Below are 24,919 nucleotides of genomic sequence, written 5' to 3' on the forward strand. Positions count from 1 at the left end.
GCATTACTTTGCATGATCGAGTATATTCCTGACAGGAAAGAGCTTTCATTTTTGACTAGGCGGTAATGAGACCAGAATCCTCTGCTTAGAATTTCACATACCTGATGATTGGAGGAATCCCCCGCCAACTAGCTTCTCTGTTTTACACCTTGTTTCTCTTCTAGTCTCCCTGCGCTTCCAGAGCTGGGGACTGTAGGACATGTTCCCTCAGGTCTCCGCACAACTTCAGGTGGACCCTCACGGCATGACACAGAGTGCTCCTGCACAGGGGGCAGCAGGGTGTTCCTGGAAGCCTTTGCTACATGGTGACAGCTAGAGATAAGTGAATTACACAGAAAAGTGACCAAACACCATGTAAATACATCCCACTAAACCACTCGCACCCCCAACTCAACTGCCCCAGAGCTAGTTCCCAGAGTGGCCACTCTGATGCCATCAAAAGCAGAAAAGTATGACAGGAGGCTAATCAGAGGTGGAAAAAAAACATGATATACACAGATTGTAGTTAAAATATCTTGGGTTCACCAACTGCGTGACAACGTCTGACTGTGCTGATGAAGGGCCTGGAAGCCGGAGTGTCATTAGCATCACAGAAAATTCACTTCTGCACACCATGCAATCGCTGGGGAGAGGACCTTGAACCTGGAGCTGTCAGGGGATTAACTTCATATGGAGACATAAAAACACACCAGAACTACACGCCACCCAAACATGACCAGGAAATTGAAGGGAGTCTTGGGTGGGGCTGCCAATGAGGTTCAGACAAGCAAGCGGTCTGGGTGAGACAGGAAGGCCCAGGAAGGCAGGAGGTGGAACTTGAACTGGGAGTGATTCAGATGGCTAAAGGGGAGCATGCCTGTGTTCACGGGTGTGTGTTTGTGCACCCATGTGCATGTGCATATGGTATACCACATATGCATGTACATATGTATATGTGTGCATGTGTGTGTGTGCATGTGTGGGTGTTTATAGGGAAGAAACAAAGGCATTGACATAAAGACTGTAGGAGAAATGGCCTGGCATAAGGTGACATTGAGGTGACAAATGAGGAAGACACTGAGGCTCAGAAAGGTGAGACAATTTGCCGCAGGTTCTGCAGTCGGTCAGCAGAAACATCCCCAGGCCTCCTGACCCTACTACATCCAAGATGTTGTCCAGCACCCCACACACAATCTCGGGTCCTTGCCAGGGCTGTATTAGTGTACCCTGACCTGCTTCTCCATGGGCAGGGCACCCTTGTGGATGCAGGAAGGAATGCAAATGAACCTGATGTGGTCCTCCTGCCTCCTCTGAGGGTCACTCTGTTGCTGTAAATCACCCAGCCAGTCCTGACTCAGGAGAGAAGGCAGTTGCCTCACCCTTTTACCCTGACGCCTTAGCTCCAGCTCTGTCCCCATTTAAACCCAGCAGGCACTGAGTGTCAGGTGAGAGATGAGTTCAGGGGAGATGCATCTTTTGTTCCAATGGCAGAGTTGTGGCGGTTTACCCACTGCTTCCTTAAGGCAACAGAGTGGGTGTGGGCCCCAGAAATAAGAATTCTAGATGGTTTATGCATTATTGCAGGTGAGAAAATAACCCAAACATCAGTGCCAGTAGAAAGTGAAGGAATAATAATAGTAACTTTGCATTTCCAGCCCTGTGCTCTGCATTCAGCAGTCTCAACTCTATAATGGCAATTTTCTGATCATGCCCATTTTACAGATTAGGAAACTGAGACTTTGAGAAGTCAAAGGAGTTTCCCCAAGGCACACAGGTAGAAATAACAGAGCCCAAATTTGGATTCAGATAGTCTGATTCGGGGTCTGTGTCTTAACCACTATATACTACTGCCTGTAATGGAAGTAAGCAGGTTATTTCTCCCATAAGCACAGAACCTTGACCAGATCCCCTAAAACGTGGGGCCATTGAAAAACCCCCTAAACAGAAAGCTGATGGCAGCCTTCTCTGTGCTGTCACCTCTAACCCCCACACACGCATCCACATCGCTGCCTCCCTAACCTGGACCAGCCTTTCATCCTGTGACTGTCCCCCCACCAATAATTAAGGCTTCAGCTGCTTAATTGCTGATCTTTGACTCCTGTTTAATCTCCACGTGGACCTTCAAGACTTACAGCTTCTGCTCCCGAATATTTCAGTTATTAAAGGAAGAGTCTCAGGGGTGAGAGATTCTGTCTGCATTAACAGATACCTGCTGCAGGGCAGTGCAGGCTGAAAATACTTCCAGCTTTGCTCGGTAGGTCAGGTTTATGAGAGGCCCTGATGAGGCCTATGGGTGAGGTGAAAGGTTTTCAAAATGTGTGTGGGTATGTGTGTGTGTGAAGATATTTTTAAGTGACAACTAAAGTTGCCGCCTTATGTGGTCAAATGGGAGTCTGGTAATTTATTTGGGTTGAGTATTTGAGGAGATCTAGAAGCAAGCTACTCTATCATTCTGTCTCATTTTATAGCTGAATGTGTGCACATAGTGTTGTGTGTGTGTGTGAGAGAGTGTGTGAGTGTGTGCGCGCATGTGTGCAATTCACAAGGAGAGAAAGGACCAGAGAGTTAGCCTGACACAGGCTGAAGGGTACCAGTTCCAAATTTTCTTCCTAGCTCTGTTTATCATTGTTCATGCCAAAAAGTAAAGGGCAACACCCCCCCTTCCAGGCTGAAGTCATAAATCTCAGGCTTGTGGGAACAGGGCCCACCCTTCCCCAGCAGAGACACACAGAGTGTGGAAACTTCCACTGGCCTGTGGTTGACCTCCCTACCTCCAAGTTCTTGCATCTTAAAGGGACCCCCACTGGCCAAGAGACAGCAAGCTGGCTGGACAGCCCAGTTTTGAGCTGTTGTCCTTGAACAGAGGGAAGTGTTACTGTATTATTCAATGCCTCGTGTGCATTAAAACCTGGGAAGAGTGTCCCTTAAATTCGGAAGCCTGGGGTTATTTTCACTCTGCTTCTGAAAAAGCTATCCTCTCTCTGGGGAGCAGCCAGGTGAGTGTGTGGCACTTCACAGATGTGAGAAGGTAGGACTCCTGGTCACGAGCTAATCTGCCTTGAGCAAGCTGCCTGCCTCTCTGGGCCTCTGCCTTTGCTGACCACTTTGTTGGAGAATGGTTGGGTTCAAAGTCACAATGGTTAGTTACCTCAAAAGGAGGCCTGTAAAGAAGGCATTATGAAAGGGAGGCAAGTGCAAAGAATTTTATGAATAACAGACCCATCCCAGGACCTTCAGGAGATGAGCACAATAATATGGAGAAGGGCAGCCGTGGGATCTTGGAACATGCTCCTCAATATCACAAGGCTTGGCCTAGGCTGATCTTTCTAGTGTTATGATGCTCGACTCACTGCAAAGGAAAGTTCATAGGGGTTGAGCTGTCTTTGTCCCCTCATCCAGACACTCGTGGAAGTGCCCAGCACTGAGGGGACTGAACTGCTGAAGATGGCGGTATCAGTGTGCTGATTACAACGAGCAGCTTCTGTGTCTTCCTACTTGTTCCCCACTGCCTGTGATCCCTCCCTACCACCCCCAACAGGACCTTGCCTCACCCACTCCCTGGGTGGCTGTAAAACTGGGCTAATTGGTGAGGTCTATGGGTGCAACAATACATGGCTATCTTGTTCCTGGTTCTGTATCTGCCCACGATGGCACCTCTGCCAGAGAAGCAGGAGGCCCATCTGGCCTTGCCTTCAGAGAGCATGCTGTCTGATTGAAAGAGCATGGTAGTCATTAGTGCTGTTGGTTAAATATTTAGGGTCGTTCCCCATTCAAGGCACATGGTAGGATTACATTTCCTGCTCGTTGTGGTAGGTGGTTCCACAAGAATAATTCTGGCCCATGAGTTGTGAGCAAAAGTGTCATGTCACTTCCAAGCCACACATCTCATTGCTGAGTCAAGACCTCACAAAGAAGAATCTTGAATTTGGCATGAAGACCAACTACTTCAAAAAGCCAACTCCTTTGTCAGCCTGAGTCCCTGAAAGACAATGTTGAGCAGAGCCCAACCCCATCCCCCTTTTTAACCATGACAGATATTTAGTATGAGCAAGATATAAACTTAAGTTTTAATCTGAAGAGATTTGGGGGTTGTTACTACAGCACAGCCTCACCTACCCTGACTGATACAGAGACACAAAGCATATAGGTCTTAGACAAGAGGGGAGTAATACAAGGCTGTGGACAGTAATTTGGATTATTCTGAATGCTATAGAACTGGTGGTAAACTCTGGCTGCAACAAAAGAATTTATTATAGGCCAGCATGGTCTGAGAGCACTTCTAGATACCTGAGTAGGATTTAAATTAGGTCAATGGGAATAGGAGGAAATGTCCACCTACCTCTCCCATTTCTCCCTAAGTTGTGTACTGATTCCAACCTAAATTGCACTTCCAACATCTCATTAGTTAGGGGAGCATCAGGCTTCGATTGCACCCCTCGTGATACCTTCCCCTCACCCCAGTTGCTTCTCAATACACCTTCAACCCTCTCTTTATTTCTGCCTCCACTCACCCTTATGTCCATTCTGAGAAAATATGGTGCCCTCCTTCTGTCCAAATCCAATCTACTCCACCAACTCGCAGGGACTTCACTCCCTCAGTTATTCGCCACCCCCAACCCCCTTGTGTTTATACCTCCTTCCTTCCTCTCCACTGGTTCCTTATCAACAGCCTATAAATGCTTTCAAACACCTTCCAACTTGAAATAAAAATCATCTCTTGACCTTGAACCAACCCCTTTAGTCTAGTCTAAATGATTCATTAATATACCAATTCTATTAACATACCATTCCATTAGAATTCACTATGAGCTTCCTCCTTACAAAATAAAATTCAAGATTTAGGGATCAGATGCTATAAAAAAGAAACTTAAGGTATACTTAATCCAGACTATATCTCATCCCTGGCTAGTGTTAGCTATCTCACAATACAGTGTCTAGGAAATCAATATTCTATGAAATAGCAATTTCAAGAGGAAAGTTCACCCTGGCTGGCTACATGTAGGCAATTAGGTATGCTGTAGTGACAGTGGACCTGATTTACTATGAAGTGTTCATGCCATTATGGTGAAATAATTTGGCTCATTAAGTAATCTGTCTGCCAAGAGTGCTGGTCCACACCAATATCTACTTTCATTGCCAGTGGGGGACAGAGCCCTGGAGTGGAGTCAGGAGTTCTGGGTCCCTGTCTCAGATGTCCTCTAACCAGCTACGTGACCTTGAGCCAGTCACCCTTCTTCAGGCTTTAGTTTGCAGCCCACCCACCTCCACCCTTAACTGAGAGAGTTTGACTAAAGGCCCTGCAATGGCCTTAAAACTCCAACATTCTTTGATTCTCTCCCATCATTCTTTTCTGTGCTGAAGTACAGTATTGTCAGGAATGAAGAAAGAATTAGCATTGTGTCAGTTTGTTCCAGATAAGCAGAAAAAAAGGATATTTCATCCTGTAGCAAGTTTATGCCATAGAGGGGGACCAGCCGGTGAGAGATTGACACAGGCTGGTGTGTGGTGAGCATCTCTCAACAGAGAGAAAGTAGAGAAAGCGCACAGCCCTCTGTTCCCATCCCAGCAACACCTGGTATTAGCTGTGTGATCTTGAACCGCTCAGTTAACTATGCTGGGCTAGCCTTTGGCTTTAAAATTCCATGACACCTCACATGTTCTTTAAGACCCAGTCTGCAATCTCCCCAAACCCTCACCCTATTGTCACCTTGAAATGGAACTCTTCTTGTATCATACGGTTGGCACTTGACCCAAATGGTAGATTTTAAAGCAGATATCCTTTCTAACATCTCCCATAGCAGACACTCTGGGCAACATCCTACTCTAAGACCACCCATGCTTACATGTACCCAAATACTGGAGTCTGAGAGCCACCTGAGAAAACAGGACAGCAGGTTAGAGAATTCATCACTTACAGGCACTAGGTTCACTGTATTCTGGCCCATGGTTCATTATAGAATTCTTTAAGAGTATAGCCATCCTTTACATTTAGCTAGTATGTTGAAGTCTTCAAGCAATGTGACTTCCATCATTTCCTTCAATCTTCACAATCCTCTCATTCTCAGTTTTCCCACCTGGGACCACGTGCCTTTGGCAGTACACCAAGGCAGGCCAGGGGCCTGGACCAGGCACCTCCTCCTGCAGCACCATGTGACACCGAGACTGTGAAGCGGGGACAGAGATTATGTTAAGGAATTTGAAGTTGTGAATAATGTTTCCTTGCTTCAGTATTACACAAATGCACAAATTATGGAGTTTGTTGTGTCTCCCTCCACTAGACTAGAATCAACATGAGACTAGGGTCTTTTTTATTGTTGGTGTTCCTTGTTGAGTCCGCAGTACCTAGAGTAATACCATGTGCATAATAGATGCTCAGTAAAATTTTGATGAATGAATGCACATTGTATATGAATTGTTAAGGTAAAACTTGAGACTTTGGGGAAATGATATCCTCAAAGGCATGTCACTTTAAACTCTAATCCTAGACTCCTGTAAGTTCATCCTTTATTTACCTGTGCCTTTGGGACACTTCCTGAAGAGGGGAAATTAGGATATGATGTACCCCACTTCATAGAAGAGAAAGCAGAGCTCTAGATGAATACAGATCATACTCAAGGACACGCAGCCCAGAAGTAATGGTGGCCAGGACTAGAACACATCAGTTTGAGAATCATTTCTTTAATAAATGCTATGTGCTGGCTATTGGGTTAGTTGTACTTTCAAACACAGTGGAGTCATAAGGGACCTCTGCTTTCAGCTGGCTGTCTTTTCTCTGTCCATACCCAAGCCTAGCCTGGGCATTCCTTTCCTCCAAGATACTGTGCCACAGAGCCCTCCATTCTCCTTCTGGTCCTTGAGAACAGGTTTGCCATTTGTTTTCAATTGCAAAAATTTACTGCTAGTTTCTATGGGGCTATAGAGAGGGTTATAAAAAATAAACATGTGAGCAGTTATAAAGTCTAAGAAATTAGACAATGATCCTGATCTGTAGCTCCTGACTTCTTATTGGGCGTTACGCGGAATCCTTCATGCCCACACTCAGAGTCTGTTCCACCACTCCACCACTCCTTGTTTTCTTCTCTGGGCCCATATTCTTTAATATCCCGGCCAAGATCACTTGCATCTTCCAGATGTCCCAGCCTGCCAAGACTATGGCAATCTGCAACATTATCTGAAGAGCCACAGAAATCAGAAACAACTGATGTCTGAAACAACAGAAACATTTTCTCATTGAGCAGAATATGTTACAAGTTGTTAGGGTTGGTTGAACATTATCTGAGACCTACAATTTATATCTGCTGGATCCTCCAGGGGCAGCTGGTCATAACCTGAGCTGCACATCAGAATCACCCAGGGAGCTTTTTAAACAGCACAAAGACCCCACCCTGGACCAATTAAATCAAAATGTCTGAGGGAGGGTCCAGATAAGGATTTTTTTTTAAAGCTCCCCAGTGATTCTAACATGCAGCCAGGATTGAGAACTACTGCTATGATGAGCTTGCTCTTTTTCCTCTGGAGTGTCTGAAACTTGGTGGTTAGGCTAGTCATTAAAACTATTAGGACTTAATTAACACATATGCATTTAAATAGACTGGTTTAACTGAGCCAGCTGAGGCAGTTCCCAAGATTGGTTTCTAGGGTTCAGGCTTCAGACTTCTGTCTGCTCTCCTGAAAGCATGGGCCAGATGCCCCCAAACACATCACCAGGTGAATATCCCACTGACCCTAGGGAAATCTAATGACCAGTGACCTCTTATGCTAGTGTTATCACTCGGAGTTTCCAGATTCCCTCACCTATCATCAAGACCCTCAGCACCTGGCCCAACATCCTTTCCAAACTTTTTCCATTATATCCTTCAACACAAACCCAACTGCTGGTACTTGCTCACTGTTCCCCTATGTACCCTTATTTTAGTCTGCATACTTAATCCTGGCATTCACCTCCCTGGGCTGGCCAGGAGTGCCCTTCCCCACTATCATGTCTTGTAGCCTGTCTTTAAGTTCAACTCAGAACCCATCTTTGATATGCTTCTCTGTGTGACCACTCCAGCTCTCAGAATCTGCTTCCTTTTCTGAGTTTATTGTCCAATGCAGGTACCATTCATTTGGACACTTCCAATACACTGTGTTGGCGCTGTGTAGCCAAAGGGCTATAACGCCTATGGTGGAAACCAAGAATTCTTGATTGTGTGATCCAACATAAAATAATAAGAACCTGGGCTCCCTTTGGAATTCTGAGAGGTTCAAAAAAGAATCCTGTGAGGAATAGAGCCAGTGCTAAAATTCAGGGTCTACACCGCCAGCTCAGTGTTCTTTTAACCCACAGAGTGATTCTCAAACTGCAGCATGCATTGGGATCACCTAGAGGACTGATTCAAAGAGGAGGTCTGGGCCAGGCTCTGACAACTGCACTTCTAGCAAGTTCCCAGGTAGTATTGATGGTACTGGTCCAGGGACCGTGCTTTTGAGGACCACAGGCTATTTCCTAAAAAAAAAAAAAAAAAAAAAAGAGAGATAGAAATACAGATTTCAGGCCTATTAGAAGAGATGTAAGGAAAGCAAACCAAAGTCATGTGGAAATAATAAGAAATAATAAATGACTAAATTTATTTATTTCAACAAATGCCTGTCTATAAGAGTAATTTGTTATAAATTACAAATAAAAACTCAAATATGTAACAAAGAAATCATTCTTGTTAAGACTTCAAGCCAAAATATCAATATGTTCAAAGGAGTTGAAATAAAGTCAGACATGATAGATGCATAATGGATCAGAAATAATCCAACGCAATGACAAAAAATGGCAAGGCGAACGTGAAAGCCAGACCACCAGAGCTCTTTGCACATTCCTTTACGCAGGAGGGGAGCTGGCAGCAAACCAGCTGATCACTCCATGCATCTGCCTAGTATTTAATCAATGGACCTTTGCTGTATATCATGTTTGTACCATGCACCTCTGCTGGCCAGTGAGTGGACTATAAAAGTGGCCCAACTGCTTATACTAGTTTTGTGTACAAAATCTACAACTAAGAAAATGTGGAAAGCAATGTTGTAATTTCACTAAAATTTAGTAGTAATGACATTATATGACTTAGAATTTAGGAAAATCAAGATCAGGGTAAATTAAAGTGGGAAAAAAATATATTTTTTCATGGCAGTAACCCAGGAAGTGGTATATGCCAGGGTTTCACTGACGAGTCATTGGATGAATGTACCCATGAATAAACAGTTTGAGTTCAACTTGAACTAGATCTTTTGGGTAAGATTTGGATAGACGAAGAGGAAGAGAAATGGTATTCAAGAAAGAGCATCATGAGTAAAGTGTGTATGTGTGTAGGTGAGGAGGGCGGAGCAGTGATGAGATTTGCACCCACACACAAAAGGTTCACAGAGGTGAAGAGGATAGTGGTGAGAGGGAGGTTTAGGGATGAGATTGGGTCCAGAACGTCCCACAGGTCTTCAGGGCTCTTTCTGTAAATGAAAGCAGCCATTGCTGACTCGTGAGCTGGGAAGGTTTATGAGGCACGTGAAAGTTGAAAGCAACACCAGCCCACCCTCAAGGGAGAAGGCTCGAGAAAGGCCGAGCTCCCTGCAGCTGACACAACAGCCCGAAGGCACACTCTGCCTCTGCCCTGCGCACAGCCCCTCCCCTAACACTGGCAAGCCCAGGGACAGAGTACGTATGGAGGCCCACATGTGCCATGTGGCTACACATGCAGGAGTTAAAAATCAAGATAACAAATGTCAAGTACAGTATGTTCCTTCCTCTGCCATTGACAGAGACACCTTTATGTCAACTTGGAAAACTGTATTTGAATTTAGAACTCCCAGAATTCTCAGTTTTCTGTCCTGAAGCAGGAGGCCTAAGATGTGTAGGTTCCAGCCTCTGGCCTATATCTCTCTTCCCTTCCCACCCTTGGCTCCACCCCACATTTAAGAGCCTTGTGCACATGTATGTGAGCATCACAGACCATGTGTCCCAGCTTTTCCACAGCTTCCTGTAAATAGCCACCACTTGGCCGCTCGTCACGTTTTGAAATGTGCACAGCACCAGTGTGGTTTGTCCTCAAAAAGGTGAACCAAGAATGAGGCTCATGCAGCCCCTAGTAGTGGACTTGGAGCCACTTGGTCAGGGAATTAAAGATCCCAATACCCAGGGTGAAGTCCAGAAGAGGACAATGGTCTTCAAGTGAGCATGTCTTCTTGGCCCCTTGGGTTTCTTGCCTGCGTGGAACGCGTGGCTGGGGGAAAGTCTGAGTAGGGAGCTGGGATCAGGGGCTGGTCTCCCCTGAGCCACTGTGAGTCCACATTCTCCTTTCACAGCCCACTGCCAGTCAGTCCCTCTCCCCACACTCCTGTCATTCTCCCCATGTTAGAAAGTGTCTCCCTCCCAGCTAGTGATGGAAGGGTCACTAAATCAAAATGCCAGCCAGGGCTCAGATCCACCCTTTCATGGAGGGCTCAGTCTATGGGGAGCCAAGCCAAACACAGCATCCTGCAGGGGTCTCACCCACAGAGACTGTAACCCATCCTTCACAGGCCCTCATCCCCCACTATGCTGCCAGGTGATCTAGGGCTTCAGAAGCACATCTCATCACTTCCTTTTTAATCTCCACGTTAACACTTGTGCCCTCCTTCAAGTGCTCCAAGGTAATTTTAAAGAATACCTCATTTTGCTTTCATTTTGCTCTGGCCTGGCCTTTCCATAAATCAGGGCCGAGGCAGAAGTTGAGAGGACTGAGCTAATCATAACTTCAATCTCGAGAAATGTTTAAATATAAATCAAAATAGTTGAAGGCTCTCCAGATCTTCAATTTTCTTCGAAAGCCCAGTTTGTCTTGTTTTCTTTCTTCCCCCCTCTTTTTTTTCTGTTCTGATTGGCCATGCTGAGCTCTGAGTTTTATCCTGGTGCCCCTAGGAATATTTCTAAGTAGTTTTAGATGTTTTCTTCCAGGCACTACACCAAGTAATACCAGAGAAATATTATTGGTGCCCTGGGGTCGAGCATAGGAGCAGTCTACTGCATTTTGCTAGAACTGGAGAAATTTCAAATTTTGGGAATTAAATGATCCCAAAAAAGCATAAACAGTGATTTGGCATTCAAAAGGAATAGAAATGAGATTAGCAGAAACATAACTTTGATCACCCCTCCTGTTTCAGATACCTATGCCTCTAACAAAACATTCAAGCTTATTGTTACAAAGCAACAGTCATTTTATGTGATTATCTCTCATGGGGGTTGACTGGTAGTTCTTGCTTGGCCTCTTCCATGAGGTTGGTGGCTGGAACAGAGGTTTGCCCACATATCTGGCACCTGGGCTGTGAGGGTAGCAACATCTGGTGCTGCAACAGCCAGACCTCCTTGGGTATCTGCCTCCCTCTCTATGTCATCTCTCCATGGGGTGCCTCCTGCATGATGGCATGATGGCTTCAGAGTAGCCAGACTTTTTACATGGTACTTTAAAATGTAGGTTTTCTTATTGTGCAGGTGTGGTGAGACCAATGGATCAGGAGACAATTGTCATTGAAAAGATAGTTTGTTATACTCACAGATCCCAAGAGGAGGGGATATTCTTGCCATGGGGAGTCACATAGGGAAGCACTAGCGTTAGTTGGAGGTTGGGGGAAGCATGCAGAATGTAGACAAGAGCTTTCATTGTATTTCTTTGGTGAGGGACAGGTGAGGCAGAGTACCTAGCCTTAGGACTGACTGGCTTGAATAATTTCAGCAGACTCTGGGAAATAGGGGCTGTCCCTTGCTATCTGGCACCTGGCCCTGGGGTAATTAGAGCAGATGGTTAGTGGCCTGGAATGTGAGACGCCAATGGAGGAGGCAGTTGTAGCTATGGCTCTGTATTGCTTAGTTTAAAGATACATTCCCAGACAAACTGTTAGCTTTCTCTAAGAATTACCTCTTCCTGGGATGGGCAATCCCACCAGGGCCAGTAAGACCCCAGATATCAAAGCCTCAAAATACGGAAAATAAAAACCATGTTTAATGCGGAGGGTGGCTCAGGCATGTGTCCAAAGCTACAGAGCCAGGCAGAAGCTGTCATTGCCTTTTATAAGCTAGCTTTAGAAGTCATGCAATATCACTTGTATCTTGTTATGTGTAAGAAGCTAGTCCCTATATCCAGCCTATAGTCAAAAGGAATGGGCTTGGACTGAGCCTTTTGATGGAAGGAGTGGCAGAGAATTAGTGAATATATTTTAAGACCAGCACATTTCCCATAATAGGGTCTCCACACTGGTCATTAATGACTAATGGGTCCCTTTCCCCATCTCTTACAATCCAGAAGCCTTAGACTAGAAACTTGATACATCCAATTGCTTCTCTAGTGGCACCATGTTTGCCCAGTCAAAATCCTGGACATGGACATGGAGTCAGAATTACCCTCAGGACTCCCTTAATGGCAGGTGTCAAGGGGAAGTGCTGTGATCTCAGTGCCGTGAATTACAGGAACCTGCCACCACGAGGTGCATCACGTGGTCAGTGTGCACGTGTCAGACTGTCCCAGGAGGTGTCCAAATCCAAGGATGACATAAAGAAAGGAGGACACCAGCTCTGCCCTCCAGGAACATGCACTCTGGTGGAAGAGAAAAGTCAGGAGATATATAACGCAAGGCACAAAGTTCAGAGAAATGATGAACGAGTCTTAGAGGAGGAACCAGGGACAACTTCATGGAGGACATGGAGGCAGCTTGTGTCCACATTCATGGTTCACTCACTTTCTTCCAAAGCCTGGAAGTCTCTTTAGCCATGTGGGCCAAACCTCTTGGTCTGGCCTACACATGCAAAAATATGTTCCTCCCTTCCCCTGGGCCATATAATTCTCTTCTTAGAAGGCAACAAAAGTAGGACAGGAAAGGAAGTTATTCTCCCTTTCTTATTCACCCATTAAAATCTTGCCCTGCTTTTCACTCGTTTCTCCATGACAACTTTCTGACTACTCCCCATCAGCCAACTCCATCTCTACCACACTGTGAGGACCTAGAACTTCTACCACATAGCTCATCACTCACTTACATGTCACCACTTTTCTATTGTTTGTGTTATTTCAGACTGGTTGATCTGTTTTCCCCCACTAGATTGAGATTATTGCAGACCATATCTCACTCATTCTGCTTGCCCTGGGTGCTGCCAACTGTCTCAAAGCCAAGTTTTAAGCATACAGTAGCTACTCCATGTATATTTTGGGAGTGGGTGAGTAAGCAGTGGTGTGAATGCAGTGGTTGTCAAACTGTGTTCCTCTAGGGGTCCCCCCACAAGCTATCATGCACAGAAAAGCCAAGAAGGAAGAAACATGTGGGGCTCTAAGTCCCCAAGATAACTTCTTTTGATTGATTTTCCATCTAATTTTGCTTGAAGAAAAGGCTGTGTCACCAACCAACTGTAGAAAGCCACTGTTGTTATGGAAACAGCATTGAATTAAGAACCAAAACTTTGGTTCATCAAGCCTCTGATTCCTTGATTAGAAAATGGGAATAACTTCCATTCCTGTCCTACTTTTCTCACAGAGACTGTATCAGTTAGCTCGTGCTGCATAAAAAACCACCCTAACTTAGAGGCAAAAAACAATTTATTTAGCTCATGAGCGAAGCATTGACTGGGGGCTGGCTTCTTGAGAATGACTTTGTTCCTATGTCTTCTGACAGCTGAAAGGTCAACTACGGTTGGTTTAGCTTAGCATGCACACATGCCAGAGGCCTTGGCTGGGATGAGCCAGCTAACTGAGCTGTGCACCACACCGTCTCTCATCCACCAGTAGCCTGGTTTAGACTTATTCACAAGTAGTCACAGGGGTCCCACAGAGAGAGCAGAAGCTGCAAGGTCTTTGCTGGCCTAGACAATAACTAGCATGATGTCTCATGTTCTTCTCATCAAAGCAAGTCACAAGGCAGCCCGATCCAAGGAAAATACATTCTACCTCTCAGTGGAAATAGTTACGAAGGTTCTTTGCAAAGGGCATGGAAACACAGAACGCTGGAAAATTGGGGCCATTTTTGCAATCTATCACAGGGAGGTCATGAAGATCAAATGAGATCAGATATGTAGAGGTCATTGAAAAAATTCAGTGTAATGCAAGGAATAAATATTATCACAGGGATTTTCTTTTTCTCATCAGTAACATTGGGATGATAGTGGTGATCTAAGACACAGTCAGGTGTTCACGTTAACAGGACTACGTAGAGAACATTCCTAAAATGGTTTTGTAAGTGATAATTATTCTCAAATGTTTTTAGACTATGTCACCTTTTAAAAGAAAGGGAAGAAACCTGCTTTCATGGTTTCATGCTCTATCTTTGTTATGTGTGTGTCGTTGCCATGCCTTAAGTTCCCATGTCAGCAGTGTGGAATCAGGTAGTTCACTCATTCATTCACTAGGGATAGGCTGGGCACTAGCTCTGCACCGTGCCTGCAACAGACACTAGGGCTGCAGTGACAAATAAGACCTATCCCTGCCCTCAAGATGCTCATAGATTACTGGGAGAAACACAGTTAAAAGTATTGAGGGTATGAACTGAAACCCATAAGAAACACAAAGAGGAGCATCTGGTTTTCCTTGGGGGAATCAGAAAAGTCTTCTCAGTGAAAGTAAACTGAGTGCTAGAGAAAGAGAGTACACACCACACAGAGAGCCAAGAAGAAGGTATACCAGATGGAGGAAACAGCACGTGCAAAAGCATGGAGCTGTGGAACTGAAGGGGCGCTGAGGTGTGCCTTGAAACTAGAGTAGGTGATGAGTAGGAGGGAGTGTTAGAATCTTGCTTTTGGAGGAATAGATTGGGGCAGATTGTATAAAGAGGCCAAGCACTTCAGAGTCATGAGATCAGACCTGGAAGATGTCTGCTGGCAGCAGGGAGGCTCGCAATCATGCAAGAAACGTGACAACACGAGCCAGCACCAACATGGGGATGCAAAGGAAGGCCCATGTGCAGGAGACAGTTCTAGGGCGAGGGAATAAACATGATGGCTTGAAAGTGGAGAGAATCTATCTGATTTCCAGTCTGAGAGACAGAATGAGTAGAAAGGCACTATTTGCTGAAGCTGGGAGAACAAGAGGAGGAAACACAAGTTTCATTTGGAGTTTGTTGATGTTAAAGCACCTTTAGTGGAGGTGTGCCCAGTGGGCAGTTAGGAATGTGGGTCTAGATCTCCCAGGGCTTTCTCCAGGTGAGGGAACAGCTAAGTTCATGGGGCTGTGAGTACAAAGAAGGTCATCATAGCAACAGACTGGAAGTAGCCAGGTGGCCCACAAGGAACTGGTTGAATAGATCATGGTACAGCATATACTGGAGTACTACACAGCCTTTAAGACGATGACAGAGATCTGCATGTGTTATTGTAAGTACATATAAACATATATATTATATGTCATATAAACACACATGGAGAGAACACTAAGAGGCTATTACAGAGGTATGAACAGTTGGTGTCTCTCAGGGGTGGAGTTATAAATGATGCATATTTATTTTTCTCTTTTCTTAACTATACTATGTAATTTTTTATGATGAACATGAATTGCTTGTGTAGTAAAAGTGTCAGAATTTTCAAAAAAATAAAAAAGAGAGAGAAATACAGCCCTGGCTGGCGTGGCTCAGTGGATTGAGTTCCAGCCTGCAAACCAAAGGGTTGCAGGTTCGATTCCCACTCAGGGTACATGCCTGGGTTGTGGGCCAGGTCCCCAGTAGGGGGGTGCTCAAGAGGCAACCATTCATTGATGTTACTCTCCCTCTCTTTCTCCCTCCCTTCCCCTCTCTGAAAATAAATAAAATCTTTTTTTAAAAAAAGGCTAAATATTTTTTATAAAAGAAAGAAAAGAAATGCAGGCATTTTCAGCAGCTCTGTCTCAATTAGTCACGGGAGTAGATGAGCTCACCAAGGAAGAATATGCAGAGAGACAGAGATGGAAGGGCTGAGAGAGCACCAGCCTCTAAGGAGGGTCTGGGAAGGACGTCAGTCCTGCAGAGGAGCCTTAGAAGGCTCAGCCCTAGGGAACAGGGAAGCCTGGAAGAAAATGATACTCAGGCACCCCAAGAGAAAACAGTCTGAGGGACTAGGAAGGACAACCATTACAGCCAATTCTCATTGAGGGCTCACCATCAGCCAGCCCCATTCTAATTGTTCTAATCCTTACAACTGCCTTATGTTGCTGGTTGTGTTACAAACTCCATTTACAGATGAGAAAACTGAGGCTTGAGGAGGTTGTATAACTACCTCAAGGTCACAAAATTAATAAGAAGAAAAGCCAAGATTCAGACTGAGCCTGTCGGGAGAGGCCACGCTCTCTGCACTGTGCTGTGTGCCCTCCCATGAAGAAGATGGACATGGCTAGTGAGGACAGAAACAGACAATAGGCCTGTGGCTGAGCCCTGCAAAGATGGAGCAATCTGGAACAACCCAGAGGTGGATGTCAGAGAGTGAAGCAGTGGAGACTGAGGAAGCAGGAACCCAGAGAGCAGAGGCCTCTTTCAAAAGTGGTGGTGGGAGGAAAGGCAAAGACTGTAATTTCAAGGGATCAATGGGCAAGGGACTGACTTTTAGGATGAGAGAAGCAGGACCGATGGAGGTCAAGAAAAAACTGCTGCTAGGGAAGGATTAAAGGCAGATGAGGGGGTAATCAGGCAAGCCAGGCTGGGAAGGGGGCAGGAGGCCAGGCTGTTCTGCAGGGCAGAAAGAAGGAGGGGAGGCCTTGGAAAAAGACTTAACAGAGGGGCAGCAAGGCCAGCGCGAAGATAGGAAGACAGAATTGTGGCCTCCGGGAGGGAATGAATGCGAGAGAGCAGAGGGTGGATAAAAAGAGCAATAGGTGTTTAAAATATGTACCTGGGAAATAGAAAAGGAACTGAGAACAGAGGCAGGAGTGCTGTGGCCCAGCAGGCTGGGCAATGGATAGGCATGGGCTACACATGAGCCTACCCTCCCCCATAGAACTCAGCACCCCAGAGCAGGGCTGCAGAGCCAAAGCATAGGCATGGGGTGGCATAGGATCATGGGGGTCCAGGGTCCAGGCTTAGGATCCAAGATAAGTAGGGAGGCCATAGAGAGGAGAGAGTCCAGAAGAGTGGGTGTTTGTGGTGGGGAGGGGTAACAAGAGAGAGCTAAGAAGTAGCACCCTTTTTTTTTACTGAGGATATGTTTATTGATTTTAGAGAGAGAAATATTTAGCGGTTGCCTCCCACACACACCCCAACCAGGGATCAATCCCGCAATCTAGATATATGCCCTGACCAGGAATTGAACCCACAACCTGTTGGTTCATGGGACAACATTCCAACCAACTGAGCCATATGGCCAGGGTGTGAAGTAACACTGTTAAGGAGAAGGCTGCCCAAGAGGAAAGGAGAGCCAGAGGTCAAAGGAGAAGAGAGAATCACCACGCACAACAGGTAGGGGCAAAAAGCAGCACCAATGTCAAGGGCTCTGAGTCAGACAAACCGGGTTTGAATGTTGCCTCTGCCATACCCCTAAGGCAAGTGGTATATCTTCTCTCAGCCTCGGTTTTATCACCTGCAAAATGGACATAATAATAGCTCTATTTGCACAGTTCAGAGAGGTGCAAGGCTGATAAACAGAGTTGGCTGTGTTGTTGTGATCAAGCAGCCTCTGAGTCCTGAGTGAGCCTAGGGGACAGTCATCAGTCTAGTCTCTGAGCAGCACAAAGAGAACCACGGTCTCAGTCATTTCTATTCCCGCAGAGAAGCTGACCTCATTTGCTCAGGTGCAAAACAGGTGCTCAGTCTGGGGAATGAGCCCCCATGTCTTCAGCCCTCTGGGGCTCCTCAGCTGCCAATAGCCCCAGGGCCCAGGGACAGCACTACTTACTAGAAATTTCTTTCCTCCCTAACACATCTGCCTCCTTCTGAGTGTCTACAGCCTCCTTCCACCATCCAGCTCCAAGTAGAATAAGTCTCCATCCAACAGCCCCTTCAAGTGTCTGAAAATAGTTATTATCATATCTGCCCACCAACCCGCGTCTTTTCTTCCTTTTTTTAAACTAAGCATACTCAGTTCCAAACATACCCATGTCCAATTTTTCCTGCTCATGCGTTTGTTAGAGAAACAGTTTGAGGGGAACATCACTGGAACTACTGTCCTGACAATCAGCCCATCAGTAAGTGCTTGCTGAGGGGTACAGAGTGCAAAACCCAAGAGACACCTCAGTTCCACCTCCTCCCTGTTTATTTACTAAGTTTTCAACTGCTGTGATCTATTGTCCGTTCTGATCCTCCAAGAGTCTCTGTGAAGGACGACAGGCAATCTTATCCCCAATGTACAGACAAAACAGTTCAGTTAGCCAGAGAGCTGAAACACCACGATCAGTGTCACACGATCCCCAGGAAAGCAGGCAAAACTCCCTCACTCGACCTGCACACCTAGAAAAGAAATCTTGAGAAACAAAATATCTAGAATAGAACTGAGGAATAGAATGTGAGCTAAGGTATCTTGGTAAACCAGTGCTCAAAATATAAAATCCCACTTTGTAGTATATGCCAGTTCCCGATTTCTGTGGTGCAAAATCTTCTACCATGGCTGATTTCAAGCTATCAACCTGACCTCAGGAAACACAGAGCTGGGAAGAAGGGTATACATCGCTCTCATGAACCGGTATGGGCCAGCTCCAGAGCACCATTAAATGCAAGCCACAGATGTAATTTTAATGTTTCTAGTGGTCCCATTTGTAAAAGGAAAGAGCCAGAATTAATCTTAATAATATTTTAGCTCAACACATGCAAAATATTATTTCATCATCTAATCCTTATAAAAGACTATTAATGAGATATTTCACATTCTTGGTTTCATAGTAAGTCTTTGAAATGCCAGTGTGTGTTTTACACGGCAGCATGGCTTCACTTGGGCTAGACGCATGTGGCTGGTGGCTTCTGGTCTAGAATCAACGTCAGAGCCACACAGAAACAGTGACATGGTCATCTTGCCATTTTTAAGATTTTGTCAATGATGAAATTTTTTAAACGGTGTTGCCTTTTTACAACTTTAGGCAGAAACAGTGCTTGTCCCAGGGGTAGATGAATTTAAGAGGAGGCCAGATCTGTTGTACCTTATCCAGACCTCATGCCTCCTCCACCCATATGCCTGCTCCATCAGAATCCCGAGCCCTTATTAGTTCCCACACATTCTTTCCAGCTTTCAGTAAGTGAGATTGAAAGCAGCTAATGCACGCCAGCCACACGTTTTTCTCTACCCCACATGCCAATTTAGCCTCATAAACTGCCCACTTCCCAGGGCTATTCCTCCCTTCACATGACTGCTGGAGAGTGTACGGGAGCACAGATAGCAAGGCTTGACTTTGCAGCAGCTGGATGTGAAGTGAAGGTGTTCAGGAATGCACTCGTTGATTGGCCAAAAGCAGCTGACCTTGGTGGGAGGTGCACAGACTGGAAATAGGAAAACCTGGGTTCTTTTCTTGGCTGTGACAGAAGTAGGCTGTGGTTGAATCATGTTACCTCTCTGGGCCTTTTCCTCATCACTGGAATGAAGGGGCCCCTCTAGGTGACCAGTGTAAGTTGTCATCCTCTATTAATACCGTCTCATGGCTTCCCATCTGCCCTGGAGTCAAACTGCCCCCACCCCACTCCCTCACAATCTCTGCTTTTTCTGCTTCCACTTGCTCTAGACTTCAGCCATTCAGAACTTCTTATGGTTCCCTTGACCCTCACTTCTCATGCAGCTGACACCCTTTGGTAAGGTACTCCCTGACCACCCCATTTAAACTGCAACCCCTCCTCCCTCTTTTACATTCTTCATCGTAATTCTCACCTCCTAGGATAACATAGATGGTAGGCTCCTCATTCCTAGAAGGACCTGGGCCCAGGCTAGAAGTCGACAAGTCAGGGGCACTGTTGAGGGGGCCCCAGCTCTTTGGGGCTGTTGGACGGAATGGCCTCTGAAGTCCCTTCTAAGCCTGATATTCAGCAATTTTATGCACCAGGAAACTCTCACTAGGTTCCCTTCCTTTGAAGCCAGAAAGAGTGTCTCCCACCCACTTGGCAGGAGACATTCTCCCCAAAGAAGTCTTCCCAAAGGATGGCATTGCATAGGACCTGTGAAAGACTTCCTATATGGTGAGTTTGGAGGTAGAGTTCAGTTGCCAGCAAATGCTCTAGAAACCTCTCTCTGGTGGTCCCTGAGAAGGTGGATACCCATGGACCTCAGCACTGTAGATAAAGGAGTGTGGACACAGGGGAATGGACTCCATGACCTCTCCCAGGTCCCACCAGCTGGGTCCAGCTCTAATTCTATGATAAAACCATTAAAAGGCCCAGAGGTGATTTAGCCTCATTTCTCCCATTCGGATGATTGAACACATTTTTTAAAATCCTATAAACCCCAAACCATAATTCTTTTACAGCAGCAGGAAAGACAGGACAGTCGTGCGCGGTTTGGAGGGAGGGCGTTGAAGGGAGAGATTAAAGGGAGAGGAAGGTTTGTTGAGATCGAGGTTGATGCGGAGGATGTGAAATGTGAAGTTTGATGACTGAACAAAAGCAGAGCAAAGGAGAAAAAAGAGTGTGAAAAAACTCAAACCTGCAGTTTTCTGATACACAGAAGGGAAACCCAAACTCTGCTCATTACGGCACATATTTATGGCCGATCATAACATGAAATTACAACTCCGCAGCCCCGGCCAGGACTGTGGAGTTCTTCCCATGTGCTTCCAATTAAGCGCGTTTGAAGTTGTGCTGGATATTTATTTGTAGGGGATTTACTGCGCAGAACGATTAAAGTTTTGTTCGTGTTAGGAGTTTGGGGCAGTTTAGGGGGCGGGGGCGATGGAAAGGGGGCTGCCATGGTACCCCAAATGAATACCTGTGTATGTTTCAAAGTACACACAAACACACACACAAGGGCCCTTTGTTTGCAACAGGGTGAAGGTCCAGCATCTCTGACTGTGATTTTGTTTATAGGAAATCCTTCATAATGCACGTCTAGTGTTTCCATATGGAAATCTCATAGGACGTTTCCCCCGCACCGCCCTCCTCCCTCCCCTTTTTTTATTTGGATAAGGCAAGAGAAAAGGGACTGTACATTCCAAAGATTCATAGTCATTCCGGATCAAATTCAATGGATTTTGGCAAGAGTTGAAAAACCCAGATGCAGGGCTTCAGCCTCCCGCTGAGCCGGCTTCAGCCTCCCGCTGAGCCGCCTCCAGCTGCGAGTGTCTGGTGGAGGCACTTTGTAAAATCATGAAAACCCTATTAAATTCGTGAAATATGATACACTGTCGTTTCAGACTAACTTTCCATTGAACTGTCCACGAAGAGAGAATTTGGTTAACTCGCTGAAGAAGGGGAAGTGGCATGGCGGGGGCAGGGTGGGAGGCAGGAGACGCTGTTGAGGAAAGAAGTGTTGGGAATTCCTAAGAGGCTGTAAATCTCTGTGTCTGGGTGAGAGGGCTCCTGCAGACCCAAGCAGCACCAGGCTTTCTCAAGGTTCGACCCTTCTTAGAAAAGGGGGTGACCACCATGATTCCTCTCCCTGTCAATCTGCTGAAGATGCAACAGTGACCACTTCACTGCTGGGATGATTCATTTCAGAGCACCAGACCCCAGCAATCTCTCAAAGGATACACAGGATCCACCCCCTTGTTTTATTAGAGCTGAGGGGCCAAGGACAGAGGGAAAGAGAGACAGGCTTGCCCAAAGTCCAGCATATTGAAAACCCAGAGCTCCTGAATCCCAGTTTAGTTCTCTCCACCGAAGCATGCCGCTTCTCTGGATATCTGTGGCAGAGTCCTCCACTGGGATCTGGCGCACCCCGCCTCAGACCAGAGCTGCTGACAAGGTTGTTTTTTGCACGAACTCGTGGGCCCAGACACCCCCCGCCCCAGCTATGAGATGGCCCATCCTGAAGAAGCTGGACACTGAGTTCATTTCCTATTAGACTATAATTCACATCATAAAATGATTGCATGTTTTCAGACAGAACAGGGTGAGGGCTCCCTGGAGGTGAATTGGGTTTGTTCCCTAGAAGCTGCCGCAGGACCTGGGCAGTTGCAGGTGTGTGTGCAGAGTTTACCTCACAGGAAACCAGGTGAGGCCCTCCTGCCCCAGATGTCCCGGCACCCTAGGGATCCAAGGCCCAGACTCCTGGAGTGGAAGGGTGCCCAGAACATAGTGACTCGCCTGTCATCCACGCAGTGGACCCTGAAGTGGGAATGGCGTACTCTAAAAGCAGCAACACCTCTAACCCAGGTGCCAGGTGCAGCTTCAAACATAGAAAATGATCAGAATAAAAGCTGCCTTTGATTGAGTGCTTACAGTGCCTAAGGCGCTTTTCTAAGGCTTTGGTATGAATTAAATCATTTCATTCTAACAACCCTATGATGCAACAATGCTATTATCCCCGTTTCGCAGATAAGAAAATGGAAGCAAGTTGCCCAAGGTCTTCTAACGAAATAAGATCCCATAACTGACAGAATTGACTGAGCCAACATTTGAACCTCCACAGTCAGGGTCCAGAACCTGAGTTCTCAAAGTTCCCACCACCTTCCCTACTCACCACCCTACCCACCTTCACCCTACTGCACCACACCCAGACCTAAATACCAGTGGTGGAGACTGAGGTTTTAACTCCCCCTTCTTACCCCTCTTAGAGGTGTATTCTTTGAATGAGACTTTTCACACTGTTTCCTCACCCTTTAAATATGCAAATACCCCTGAGTGTGATCATGTATAAGTCACTAATACTCTAAGCCAGGATTTCTCAAGCTGTTAAGGGCACACAAATTTCCTAGCCATCTTGTTGAAATGCAGGGTCATTAAGTCTGCCTGTGGAGGAGTCCAAAACACTGCATTTCTAATGAGCTGGCAGGTAGAGCTGGGCTATGGAGCACTCCGTGAGTAGCAAGGCTCTGCACTCTTGACCTGGTTGCTGTCCTCCACCAAAAGAGGCACCACATGAAGGTATATGTACAAGAGAGCAGCCAGGAGTGCCAAAGGCATTTAATCAACTTCACAGCAGTGACCCAGAACTAGCCCTCCTTCCACCCATCAGTAGAGCCACTTAATGTTCAAGATGCAAGACTCTGGCCCTGGGAGACCTGGGGAAGGTCTTTGGGGCCACGAGACTCCCTTTGACTGAAATCGTTGCAGCAGCTGGCAGCAGCTAGGCACCACAAGAACAGGGAGTCCAGTGCCTCTGCCTCCCTGGCAGAAACAGTGATGAGTGTGCAGTGATTGCTGGGTCAGGAACAGTCCACATCAGTCCTCTCACATCCCGGAGGGAAGGCTGCCCACCAAGGGGAACTGGCCCAGGATGGTGGTTTCCACCTCTTGCTGGTGAGTCGGGACAGACATTGAACTTTTTTGGTTCCATTTGTTTGGTGTGTACAATGAGAGGCTTGCACTAGATAACTTGTCAATCCCTCCTCTTCTTCCCATCCCAATCTATGAGTCTATAAATGCCTGGACAGTACATAAAACTTCAGCCCTTCATCTGCACGTCTAGTCACATGTCCTGTTGCTGACACCACACATAGGGTATCAGATAGAAGCAGTTTCCTGTTCAGCTGGAGGCTGAGCACCATAAACATCTCTAAACATCACTTGAAGCTGGACACCCCATTTCCCTGGCCTGCATCTTGGGAAGGCAGATGCAGGAGGCCGATTCCCTGCAATAGCCAAGCATGCTGCCCACAAGCCCAGACTGGAAGGTGGGAGCCTTGTCCCCAGGGCTTCTTTGCTCTGTTCATGGCCAGAACACACCGTCTTGTGCTCCTCCCAGCTGTGAAGGCCTGTACAGCCAAGAGAAACAGGCATTTGAGAGTGGAGAGGGGCAGCACTTGACCCCTGGCCTCTTCCATCTGGCTCTCTGGCAAGAGGAGGCAATGCATTGTGCCAGGGATGCCCAATAAGACAACTGGTCCAGCAGGTCTGGGCTTGAATCCTAGCTCTCCCAGATCTTAGTTACAGACTCGCAACCTCTGTGGTCTTGAACATTACTGTGAGCATCATTCCTTGAAAGGGCTAGGCCCAGAGAAGGTGGGCAATAAGGTGAAGCTGTTCCTCTCAGTGACTGTGGGTATTAATCAGACACTCCCCAGATCTGTTCACCAATCTGGCAGAGTCCAAGTGAAACGTTGAAACCTGTGTTGGCAAACAACTAAAGATCCAGGGTTCAAGACCAGCACTGTTCAGTAGACATCTAATGCAAGCCATCATGTGCCATGTATTTAATTTTTAGTAAACAGAGTTTTTAAAAATTCAAGTATATCAATTTAAAAATTAAATGTAATACCCCAATTCATTATAATCACTTAGTTTATCCTAATATATCCAAAATAGTATCATTTCAACATGAAATCAACATTAAAAATTATTAATGATATATTTTACATTCTTCTCGTTTTTGCACTTTGAAATTCAGCGTCATTTCACATTCAGAGCACATCGCAGTTTGGACCAGCCATATTTCAAGTGCTCAGTAGCCACCTGTGGCTGGTGACAACTCTACCACAATGTGCAGATAGAGAACAGAAGACTCCAGTGGGCAGCACGCCAGCAGTGGCAACGAAAGCTGGCTGGGGGGTGGGCAGGGTTTAGTTCCAACATCACCAACACCACCACCCCAGACAAATAATAATATTAGTAACGATAGAATCCTAACAACGATGTTCTTAGATGTGGTGACTAGGCATTTCTTCAATCTTGTGTAAAAGGTGAGCAAAAGGATTTTTAGAAAACTTTGCTATTTTTATTGATCTTTAGTATTCGAGCTAAGGTAAGAACTACGGCCTTCCTATGCACACGCAACTTTAAGGCATTCGCACCACCCACTTCCAGGCAGACTGTTGCCCCTAAGCTCCTTGGATGAAAAGGTTTTTGAACTGCAACTGACCAGTGGAGCAGGCCTTGGGCAGCCCAGAAAACACCTGCAAGTGCAGTGCCTCAGCAAAGGAAGTGTTCGGTGCTGTTTAAT

The sequence above is a fragment of the Desmodus rotundus genome, chromosome 10 (genome assembly GCF_022682495.2).
Source record: "Desmodus rotundus isolate HL8 chromosome 10, HLdesRot8A.1, whole genome shotgun sequence".
In the NCBI taxonomy this organism is placed as follows: Eukaryota; Metazoa; Chordata; class Mammalia; order Chiroptera; family Phyllostomidae; genus Desmodus; species Desmodus rotundus.